The following is a 12,239-nucleotide window of genomic DNA, read 5'->3' as shown; positions in this document are numbered from 1 at the left end:
GTCTTGGTTTCGGAGTACCCAGAGGGCAGGTGCTCAGCACCGTCTGAGGATAAGACTCCTTTATGCTGTCTTGAGTTGGGCAGCCCAAAATGGAGACAACCAAACCCCCAAGTCACTTTGGACAGTTTAAGCCAAGGTCCATGCGTTGTCTAATTTTAGATGCAACTCAGTGAGTGAGAGTAAGGAACAAAAGGGCCATGGGCTGAGGAAGGACAGGTCTACAGTCACAGGACTGTAGGATTATTCAATACTGGCATGGGCACATTTTGAGGATCCAAACAAACATTACTTTCAAATATACCACATTAAAATTGGTCCTGAGTCTGAAGGAGGAAACCCTTGTGGACACTTGGCTTCAGGGGATGGAAATACTTCCCCAGCTGTAAGACAATCGTTTGTGAAACTTGAGTATGAACTGCAATTCCCCCCTGACTGCTGAGCTGTTATAACAATTCCTGGGAAACTTCATGAGTGTATTTTTGGTGACTTGTTTGATTGTGCTACATCGTTATGACTGTGCTATCCAAAATAATTCAGGGGAAACCAATAATAATTCTTACTTTAAAAAGTCCAACTTCGTGACCATCCAAGATATGGATAAAGCTGTGCACACAAGTAGAGTCCACTGGTTGTTTTCGGAGCACACAAAGGTAGCTCTAGTTGTTACCATCAACAAGCAGATGCGTGATTTCTTGTTGTGCTGTGCATTTATGGCAAGAGGACCTGGAGGGTGACAACTACAAAAGAGAATCCCTTCTCAACTCTGTTGAGGGAATTAATCAAGTTGACATCTCCCATTTAAATGCCAGTAAAACCCATCCTCCCTATGCTGAAACACTGTTGAGGGTCTGACTTGAAATGACGAAGGCTGGGAAATTCAAATTTAAACTGAGTATCAAGGTTAATAGATTTAACATGAGACCTGTCAGCTTTATTTTATTGTGAGAACACAGTCACTGCAGTCTCCCTTCCTACTTCCTTCTTGTGAACTGGCAGGGCCTAGAAACCTACAAGAATCCAACAAAAAAACACCGCAGTGACAACACAGCATCCATGGCAGCAACCCTACAAAAACCAATCACTGGCTCACATATAACTCATGTAACCAGCCCCAAACCCACAAGTAACCCTACATTTACACTCTACCATGTGCAGCCAAGTGGCTACGAGCAACCCTACAATAATGCATTTTCTGCTTATATATAATGGACGCAACAAAATTGCTAAGGAAATACATTGCCATTCTAAGCGCCACACTTGCACTTAGGAGTGCAGCAAAAATGAAAACCCTTTGTGGGGCCAGTAGGAAATGTCACAAGGTAAACACAAGATTGGCCCTGCACTGACTGTCCAATCCAAAGACACTGAAAAGGCTCCATTATGGTCCTCCCCATGAACTCCATCTGAACGAGTTTACTTGTAGGAAGAATCACTTTGAATAGCTGGTACCTTACTTCCCAGCCTCTTCTGTTTTCAGTTTTTCAATCCCCATGTAATTGCTATTAGTTTTATTACTGGAATGGTTGCAGTGTCTGAATATCAATGCGTGTGTATATATAAGAAAATTCCAACAGCATCCCTGTTTTAATCTGCTCTCTGGATTGTAGAGGCATTTTTGCAAAAGCCTCTGATCCTGCAGCGATCCCACTGAGATTACTTCTTGAATAGAAATACCGCTAACAGGCCCGATGAGGAGGAAATTCTCTATCCCTCAGTCATGTGCATTTCCTGCCCTGTGGCTGCGTCCCCGGTGTAAATTGTTCCCACGTGAGCCCACCATGCGGAGGGTCAGTAACCCAAAGTGGACGAGAGCGGAATGTGGGAAATGATTTACAGCCTTAGAGCCAAGTCCCTAAACCCCAGGCAGCCTATTAACCCAGCATGTGCGTGGGGGAATAGATGCAGTGCGCAGGGTTGGAGTCAAACACTTTTACCCTTCTCTTTCAAATCGGGGTGCCCCTGCTGCACCACAGCTGGTGGCTTTATACTGCAGGAATTCCTTACTGGTACAAGTTTCTTTTCTGCAGGTGAAATGGGACAATTAAGCTAAATAGAGCTGAGCTGGGAATGCGTGCTGCTGTGACAGAGACTGCTTCCCTTTTGCTCCTTTGCTCTCTCCCCAACTTCCAATGCACTCTGTTCCTCCCCCACATCTTCTTCCCCGTGGGCCTAGTCTACACTTAAAACTTAGATTGACATAGCTAATTCTTCAGGAAGAATCCCCCTCTCTGAGTGCTGTCGGCTCTGCTGACCTAACCCCCGGTAAAGGCGCAGCGATGCTGATGGAAGAATGCTTCCATCAGCCTAGCTGCCAGCACTCAGGGAGACGGAGTTAGAGAAACCCTTCCATCGCTGTCATCTGTGTCTGCACTGCAGAGTGATGCAAGCATGGCTCCAGCACTGTAGCGATGCTGCTATGGTGTTCGTAGTGTAGACATGGCCTCAGTCTTCTCAGTGTCGCTTTCCTCCTTCGATGACACACAAATGGTTGCAGGGTGAGATGCAAAAGCTTTACACTCCCCAAAAGCTAGCCAATCTGCTTGAGAGTAGGAACTGTTAAGAGCAGAATGTGGCTGCACAAAGGAGATGGCTCCCTTAAGCCTGCTGAAGAGGGAATGTAGTGCTGCTGTATGAAATTCATGGTGGGCTGAGGTATAGATAATGCAATGAGTCCAATTATGTTCCTATCCACTTTATTCCAGCCAAACCCCTGGTATTTTGGGTGTACAAGCAAGACAGGATCCCGTCCATTGTTATTAATGTAATAATACATCGCTCTCAGATAGCACCTTTCATCTGTTGCTCTCCAAGCATTTTACAAGGGATATAAGTGTCATCGTTCCCATAGGGTGAAACTGAGGCAAAAAGAGGTGAAGTGACTTGCCCAAAGTTACACAGCAAGCCACTAGCAGTCAATAATAAAACCCTTGTCTCCTGAGTTCCAGTCCAGTGCACTGTCCTCTGGACCAGTGACCAAGTGGCTCTTTAATGTGTCTCCTCTGGCTCTTTGCAGCACATGATATTCAAACACTGTGTGATTTCATTATTAGCCAATCAGGATGCTTTCCCTACGTTATTAACCAATTGTAAGTCGATAAAATAATAATACTCGATCAATCATTTTGCTGTGAGAATAAAATATATATATCTATCAAAACTATTTCCCCTGTGATACTGTTTAAATATTAATATACAGTCCTATAATAAATGAAACAATGAATTCACACGACTGTGGCTCTTTTGGGTAATGCTGATCACTAATTTGGCTCCTGAACCACTGAGTTCTGAGTGTCACTGCTCTGGACTATCATGCTGTCTCATACTATGAATTATTCATAATAATGTATACAATAACACAGATGTGCATGGCACTTCACCAGCAAATAAACAACTAGATCCCTCCTTTAGGAGTTTATGATCTACATTTATTTCTTATTTAGTTAATTTCTTTTTGACTTATAAACTGGATCTGACCCAGCTATAGTTGATGGGTTAGGGTTAGGGTTAGGGGGAAGTGTACAAGAGAACAAAAGAAAGTCCTGAGATGTGCTTTATTGTATAGTACACATCTTGTTACTTCCTGGGCTTTACAAATATTAATTAATTATATTTGCATATAAATATTTGAGAACAGTGTCCACTCCAGAAAGAACTCTGGGTCACGGGTCAGGTCAATGATCATAGAATCATAGAATATTAGGGTTGGAAGAGACCTCAGGAGGTCATCTAGTCCAATCCCATGCTCAAAGCAGGACCAACACCAACTAAATCATCCCAGCCAAGGCTTTGTCAAGCTGGGCCTTAGAAATCTCTAAGGATGGAGATTCCACCACCTCCCTAGGTAACCCATTCCAGTGCTTCACCACCATGATGTAAGGCACGGCCCAAAAGCAGTGAGTTCTGAAGATGATTTTGATGATTTATTCTTTAAGCACTGTTTTTCAGAGTTGCACCAGTACGACTTCACATTCTATTCTGTTCAGTTTCTTGTACTGGGTCCATCACTGTAGTATCTGACGACTCAGTATCAGTGTATAGTTTCAGGGTGCAGAGGGATATGTATTAGTTAATCTTGTTTCAGAGGGATCCTTGAGGATTTCTGTGGGTGTTCAGGGCACAATGTGGCTGTCTGGTCGAGGACTCACAATCCCTTTTGTAGAGCTTTGGTGGAGAGCTAAAGCTAAAGGGGAACGATCAATGAATTTTAGCTCTCACAGGGGCAGACAGTGTTGTCAACTCTCATGATTTTAACATGAATCTTGTGCTATTTGGTGGTTTTTCTCAAGTCCAGGGCCTGGAGGCAAGTGATTAGGTGAGGATCTCAGCTTTCCTTATAAAATAAAATATAAAAGAGTACCGATCCCTTGAGTTTCCAGAGGAAAGCTTAAAAACTTGACATGTGTTCACCCTAACAGCTCATTAAGCAGAAGACAGAGAAAAAGGACTCAAACATTCTTTTCTAAAAATACCCAAACCCATGATTTTTGCATGCTTCAAGTGGGCACTGTTGGGGAAGAGGTTACATTACAGCTGGTGGAATGATTCCGCAGACAGAAGCCCGTCACAGTCAGCAAAACCTCTTCCTCAAGAATTAGTGTCTACAATGAGAAAGAAATGTAAGAATCAGAATGTAGACAGGTTGGGAATCATTCCAATTTGAAAACCCTGGGTGTACAGCATTATTTCCCCAAGATATACCTCGCTCCCAGGAGCCATTCTTAGAGCCCTTCTCTGACACTAGTGTATGGTAAGGGAGAAAGCTGGACTGAAGTTAACCTTTGTTTGCGAGGATCCAGATAGTTTCCCTGCCCCTGACATTAAACCCTAACCTGAACTGTTTGTAGTACATGTGTGTGTGATTTCCATAGAAACAAGTGTGCAGGAGATTGCTTTTTGTGTGTGTTTATTTTTTATTGGAAACTTCATTTCCCCTCTAATGATGGAATCTGAAACACAGCAGCCTTGTGTTAGCCTAGGAGCACCCCGACTGAGACAGACTAGAAACAGCAGTGACACTGACTAACCTTCCTCTGCTCTCTCCTCCTGAGTGGCGTGTGCAAATGAAACTAGCAGTGTGTAAATGTTGCACGTACATTGGATCCTTTACAGTTCTCTCAGCTGCAATGAAGATGTTGTTAGTGACACAGATAAGGACATTTGTTTTAATAAAACCATGCTAGCCAGCTTTATAAATACCACAAAGAACTGCAGCCAGCCCAAAGGATCTGTGTTTAGCACTCTGCGTAGCAGGCAGGAAACTCAGGCTCAATGTCCTTTCTCTTACTCCCTAAATTAGTTAAGGGTTGCCAACAAGGTGTCTTGCTCAGCAGTAAGAAGAACTAGGAGTACTTGTAGCACCTTAGAGACTAACAAATTTATTTGGGCATCAGCTTTCATGGGCTACAACCCACTTCATGAGATGCATGGAGTGGAAAATACAGTAGGAAGATAGATAGATAGATATACAGAGAACAAGAAAAGATGGGGGTTGCCTTACCAACTCTAATGAGACAAATCAATTGAAGTGGGCTATTATCAGCAGGAGGGAAGATCACTTTTGTAGTGGTAATCAGGACGGCCCATTTCAAACAGTTGACGAGAAGGTGGGAGTGACTCTTCTGGCCAATCTGAGTCTAATGCTGGTGATCTCAAAAGGGAGTGCAATCCTGCCCTTTCCATCTGAAGGCAGGTACCAATGGCACCAAGCCGTAATACGTTGTGGGGTCTCTGCTGTAGCGCAACACAATCCCAATTCAACCTGGATGCTGCAGGGTGGGGTACAAGTGCCTGTTGATAATGCAGATTCATCTCCCTGCAATGACCTCTGTGTGGCTGCTAAAGCCTTCTGCTTTAACAGCATTTTATTTTTTCCCTTGCAGATAATTTGACCCAAGTAACCATCTTTCCACTAGCTATAGGCTGACATACACTAAGGACCCAATCCTGCACCCTTGGAAAGCAGTGGCAAAGCTCCCAATCATTTCAGCAGGACCAAGCCCATAACACGCTCCTCACCCTAATGCAGCAATGCCTGTGTATTAATGAATACTCCTGTTCTGGGCTGAGTTGTGGGAAAAGAGCCCAGGGACCTACGATTGAGTTTGCTAGTTTAGAATGTAAGTGCGCTCCAGTTAGTTTTGGGTGCCTTGCGTCAGGACTCCGTGTCTATGTGAAAGTGATGGGTGCTGCAATAGTTGCAGAGAAGTCCAAAACTCTTTTAATATTGACAGGTTTCAGAGTAACAGCCGTGTTCGTCTGTATCCGTAAAAAGAAAAGGAGGACTTGTGGCACCTTAGAGACTAACCAATTTATTTGAGCATGAGCTTTCGTGAGCTACAGCTCACTTCATCGCAGTGAGCTGTAGCTCACGAAAGCTTATGCTCAAATAAATTGGTTAGACTCTAAGGTGCCACAAGTCCTCCTTGTCTTTTAATATTAACACTCTCTTGGGTCTGTGTCTAGCTCCTCCACGCCACAGAAGAGCTCTAGCAGCAGCTGCAGAAACTGAAACCACACAGAGCTCCATGGCCTCTGACATCAGGCTTCTAAGTATGTTTCCTTATCAGGAGGCCAACCAGCAAACAAAGACCAGCATCCTGCAGGCAGTGACTACCCTGTGACCCTGCTCATTGATCTTGTGTGCCCTACTCTCCCGACAAAAACTAATTGCCCCCAACAAACCAAAGAAGGGAACAGAACAAAATGCCATTTCACTCCAGAATAGCCTCTTCCTATGATTGCACATCTTTCCCCTTCCCCCACCTACTTTGCTGGGGGCGGTTGTGGGGAAGAGAGTCCTCTGCCAGAAACCAAAGGATCCCTCTCATTTGGACTCCTGTTCACGCTGTCGCTTTCATCCTGGAGGTCTCACTGGGCAGTCTTCATCTATCAGGGCACTGAGGACTGGACAGGGTTCCCCTCAGGGCTGGTTGGCATTGGTCCTTAATGGAGGGTACTATGCAGCAGCACAAGACATCTCATTGCCTTACTGGGGTGGTCGGTATGTTTCTTTTGCAGGGGTATTTTTTGTCTGGGTTGTCCAGGGCAAATGAAAGCATGACGGAGAGAGCTAGGAACCAACAGCTAAACCTGCACTTTGGTCAGTTAAACTCCAATTAATTCTCCTCCAATTAATTCTCCTCAAGGTAGACCTGATGGGCCTAATTAGTGGGTTAGAATGGGCTGGGGGAGGGCTAATGGGCAAATTGGCCCATTAACACAGGAGGGATGAGAAGGCACAGGAAGGATGGGCATGGGAGAGAGAGGCAGGGTAGCAGAGCTAGAACCAGGAAGAATTTCTGGGTAGAAAGATCTCTTCCCTCTTCTCAGCAGAGAATTGAGGAGAAACTGCAAATCATTAGGAGCAGGATGCTGTCCTGTCACAGAGAAACAGGGGATGGGAATCAAACTCAAGTCTCCTGCATGGCAGTTGCAGACAGCCCTGGCTTTGCCTGCTAGCCCAGGGCGAATGAGAGACCAGGAATGGAAACTGAAAGTGGAGCTCTCTGATGGAAATGTAGAGCACAGATACAAAACCTGCAGGCTAGTTGGCAAATCATTGTGCTCTATAATAAATCATAGGCTGGTGGGTTCCCGCACTGTCGCTAGCTCCCAGGGAAGTAGACATGGAAGGTCTCAGTCTGGATTCTTCTCCTGATTTGAGACCGAGCACTGCTCAGTGAGCAGCACTTCTGACTTTCACCCTTCATGCCTGTTGGATGCTCCTCCAGTGGAAAGCCTACCCTGACTGTTTCCTTGCACAATACATCTGTAGTGTCTCCCTGCCTGAATGTATGGCACCTGACTGTTCTCCTCACTTTTTTCAGTGATATGTAACCTGAACAGAAAAAACTCAACAGGCCAGATTCTCATCTCAGTTACACTGAAGTAAATGAGAGTAAATCCATTCACTTCAAGCCAGTTATGCTGCATTTACACCCAGACAACTTGGCTAAAAACAGGCATTGTGGCACTTTTCCTAGCCTGGGCTGTGCCATTTGGGGTTCTAAAATGTTATCCTTTATGGGAAATGCATGGACCTTGTTACTTCAGTAATGGTCATACTAAAATTATGTAGCTGGATGAACGGATGGGAGAGGGATAAAAAAAATCACTTGTTTTTTAATTCTCCGCTGCAAGATAAATCTAGGGTAAAAGTTTCAAATGTACCCAAGTGACTTAAGAGTCTAAATTCCATTTTCAAAATTGGGCAATAGTTCACTCATCAAGAGTAAGTAATTTTTATTTGACAATATGTGGAACAAAATTGATTTTACCCTAATCTGCACCATGAAGGGTGGAGCAAGTAGATTTTCTGCTTGAGCAGATAAATGTCCCTGAGTTTTGCAATGGGGAGCAGAAGAGTCTGTGAAAAGGATGTCAAGGCCAAAGGTGACCAAGTTATAGTATTGTCTGTTTGGCCTAATCTATCAAACCAACATTACAGCCAGCTAAGCAACGGGTGCAACTCTGAAAAGCTGGGCCACTGATGGTCTAGCAGACAGAATGTAACATGACACGATGCAACCCTACAGGAGGTGAGTGACCTAGTTCTGAAATATAAACAGAATAAAAGTAATGACCTGGAATTCATGGGTAGAGCACATGTAACACCCAGATAAATAATATCCCAGCAATGGGGCCTGTTTTTCCAGGCCCTGGCTTTGTGTGGTGATTGCACCATATCAGCCCTTGGGGGCTTTTCTGCAGAGATCTCTAGCAATCACCATCTTAAATGAGCAAGAGGTTGGCATCTGCCACAAGGATATAAAAAGATTTCCATGTGAGGCAAAGCTCTGCTTGCTGATGATATCATGGTTTCAGTCACGGTGATCTTCCATGCTTGGTTGGAGCACCCACTCCAACATCCTGCTTGCTCCCTGCTTTGTTAGCAATTTTTTTTTTTTTTTTTTTGGTTGTGCTTTCAGCCAGGAAACCCAGGCACTCTGAACCTGCTGATCTGCAGCTCAGATCTCATCCTGACATATAGCTCGACGTAAGGACACTTCCTCCCTATCCCCAGAAGGGATGGTAGAGATCAGACAAGGCTTGGAAAAGTTCCAAGAGGGGAAAGTAAAATCTAAATGTTGCCATCAAGATTTGGAAACAGCTGTTGCAGGATTTTAAAGGGACACGGAGGCCTAACGATCATCAAATCCTTACATCACAATATCATGACTCTACAGCACAATTTCACCTCATATTGTGAAGGCAAAATGTAACATGGTACCAGATTTAAAATGTGGATGGTCCCATGATATTTGGCAGTGAGTTTTGTACCACAGGCCTAACTGGACCTTTGTCGCTACTGTGATGAGCTCCTGGGGAAAGTCCTCTGGATTCCTGATTTTTTTTTTTTTTTTTTTTTAAAGGTAAATTTCATAGTGACAAAAGCTGTGCCACTGACAGACCTAGAGGCTGAAGTCCTCGATTTACCCAAAAGAGAGGTACAGTACAGGCAGTGGTAGTGGAAGTTTCTCCACCACTGGCCTCCAACGTATCTTAATCCTGACCCAGAGGGAACCCAGGAGAGATCAGTCTTCATGACCATTGGCCTCTCTGCTGAGATTGCCAATACAGTAAAGGTACAGATTACTATCATTTGTGGTGGTGGTTTCAGTGACATAAAAACCCATCCACTGAAGCTTAGAATGAGGGCAACAGAATTTATTTCACATAAGCTACTGAACAGCCATCACATGCTAACATCTTCCAAAACAAGCCTGCTAAAAGAAGGTGCTGGCAAGTTACATTTATTCTTCTTCTTCGCCATCACCTTGTCCAGACAATCAGGGTCAGTGGCTCTCATTCTTCATCTCCAACAGTTCCAGTGTTGTGTGTCTTCCACGATGACAACAATGTTCTTCATGTCTTTCTTCAGCATCTTGAACCATTTCCTGGGTCTTCTTATGGCCTTTGTTCTGTGACTACTATTTCTTGTATTCTCTGGCCAACATATTATGTGCTTTGTCATATCACATGACCCAGCCATCTCAACTGATACTGCCTTGGCTTTTCTGTGATGGGGTCTACCCACATCATGGATCGTACCATTTTACTGTGTAGCCTATCAGCTCTCATCTTACCCAGCATCCACCTGAGCAGTCTCATTTCAAAATATTTATATGTCTACTTAATTCTATTAATCTCTCCTCATAAACCAATCCTTCGGTTGGTTTGATTGCTCGTCTCTGAATTCTCTATTATATGTTATTAAGAAGAAGAATTTATTTATTATTTGTATTGCAGTAGCACTGATGAGACCCAGTCATAGGCCAGGACCCCATTGTGCTAGGTGAAACACCAACAGACCCCAGTCATCAGCGGGTGGAATTGAACCTGTGACCTCTGGAGCTTAGTGCATGAGCCTCAAGCCAATGGGCTGTTAGCTAAGGCTGTAGAGCAGACTCATTTATCTCTCTCTCTCTCTCTAAGTGGTCTCGGTGCCACTAGATGGGACAGAACACCACACCCAGGAGGTGTGTAGGTAACACTAGGCACTGTACAAACACAGAATAAAAAGATGGTCTCAGTGTCAAAGAGTTTATAATCTCAGTTGATTGCATTTTGTTGATATCTTTCATATATTGAAGTGCTCAGAACTGAGGGCATGGCTACACTTGCAGATGTAGAGCGCTTTGAGTTAAACCCGCCTTCGGAGAGCGCAGTAGGGAAAGCGCTACTGTCTGTCCACCCTGACAGGAACAACCGCACTGGCATGGCCACATTTGCGGCACTTGCAGCGGCATTGGGAGTGGTGCATTATGGGCAGCTATCCCACAGAGCACCTCTTCCCATTCTGGCACTGTGGCTTGTGGGAAGGGGTGGGGTGCAGGGCATTCTGGGTCCTGTCCCAATGCCCTGTGATGCATCAGTTCGCATCCCAGCAATCCCTGTGCTTCCATCCGCTTTTGGCGCCATCTTTCCACGTTTTTTGTACTGCGCGCTCTGTCTTCCCTTTCGGTCTGCGGGAATGGAGCCCGAACAGCTGAGGAGTATGCTGATGAGTCTCGCCAGCATGTCACGTTTGGCAGTCAAGTTATTCCTTATGATCCAAAGTGACAGCGATGGCTCCAACGATGAGATCGACTCGAGTAACGCATATGACACAAGTTTGCTTGTGGCATTCACAGACATGCTCACCACCGTGGAATGCTGCTTTTGGGCTCAGGAAACAAGCACTGAGCAGTGGGATCACATCGTCATGCAACTCTGGGATGACGAGCAATGGCTGCAGAACTTTCAGATGAGAAAAGCCACTTTCATAGGACTGTGCGGAGCTCGCCCCCACCCTGTGGCGCAAGGACACGAGATTGAGAGCGGCCCTGATGATGGAGAAGCGGGTGGCTATTGCAATCTGGTAGTTGGCAACTCCAGACAGCTACCAATCAGTCACTAACCAGTTTGGAGTGGGAAAGCCAACTGTTGGAATCGTGTTGATGCAAGTTTGCAGGGCCATTAATCGCATCCTGCTCAGAAGAACCGTGACTCTGGGTAACATGCATGACCTTGTGGATGGCTTTGCACAAATGGGTTCCCCTAACTGTGGAGGGGTGATAGACGGTACACATATTCCAATTCTGGCACCAGCCCACCTAGCCTCCAAGTACGTTAATCGGAAGGGGTATTTCTCTATGGTTCTCCAGGCACTTGTGGATCACCGCGGGCGTTACATTGACATTAACTCAGGCTGTCCCAGAAAGGGTGCATAATGCATGCATCTTTCAGAACATTGGCCTGTTCAGGAAACTGCAAGCCGGGACTTTTTTCCCAGACCAGAAGATCACGTAGGGGAAGTCAAAATGCCCGTTGTGATCCTTGGAGACCCCGCTTACCCTTTAAACCCTACACAGGGAGCCTTGACAGCAGCAAGGAACAGTTCAACAACAGGCTGAGCTGGTGCAGAATGACTGTGGAGTGTGCTTTTGGCCGTTTACAGGGCCGCTGGCACTCTCTGCATGGGAAGCTGGACCTGGCCAATGACAGCATCCCTGCCATTATAGCCACGTGCTGTACCCTCCGTAACATTTGTGAAGGGAAGGGTGAACAATTCACTCAGGCATGGAACTCGGAAGTTCAACACCTGGAGGCTGAATTTGAACAGCCAGAGGGCAGGGCTATTAGAGGAGCCCAGTGCGGGGCTGCAAGGACTAGGGATGCCTTGAGGGAGCAATTTGAGGCTGAAAGCCACCAGGAATGTCTGGTGCCCTGCACGGGAGTGAGGCGCAGTGGTTCCAGTG

At 45.3% G+C, this 12,239-nt stretch overlaps 1 protein-coding gene across 1 annotated transcript in view; it reads right to left on the bottom strand.

The window, feature by feature from the left end:
* ADRB2 (adrenoceptor beta 2) overlaps positions 1-12,239 on the bottom strand; it is a 63,079-nt gene that overhangs the window by 15,872 nt on the left and 34,968 nt on the right. The window lies entirely within an intron of this gene.

This window comes from Lepidochelys kempii, chromosome 8 (genome assembly GCF_965140285.1).
Source record: "Lepidochelys kempii isolate rLepKem1 chromosome 8, rLepKem1.hap1, whole genome shotgun sequence".
In the NCBI taxonomy this organism is placed as follows: Eukaryota; Metazoa; Chordata; order Testudines; family Cheloniidae; genus Lepidochelys; species Lepidochelys kempii.
This window is presented reverse-complemented; position numbering and strand designations above follow the sequence as displayed.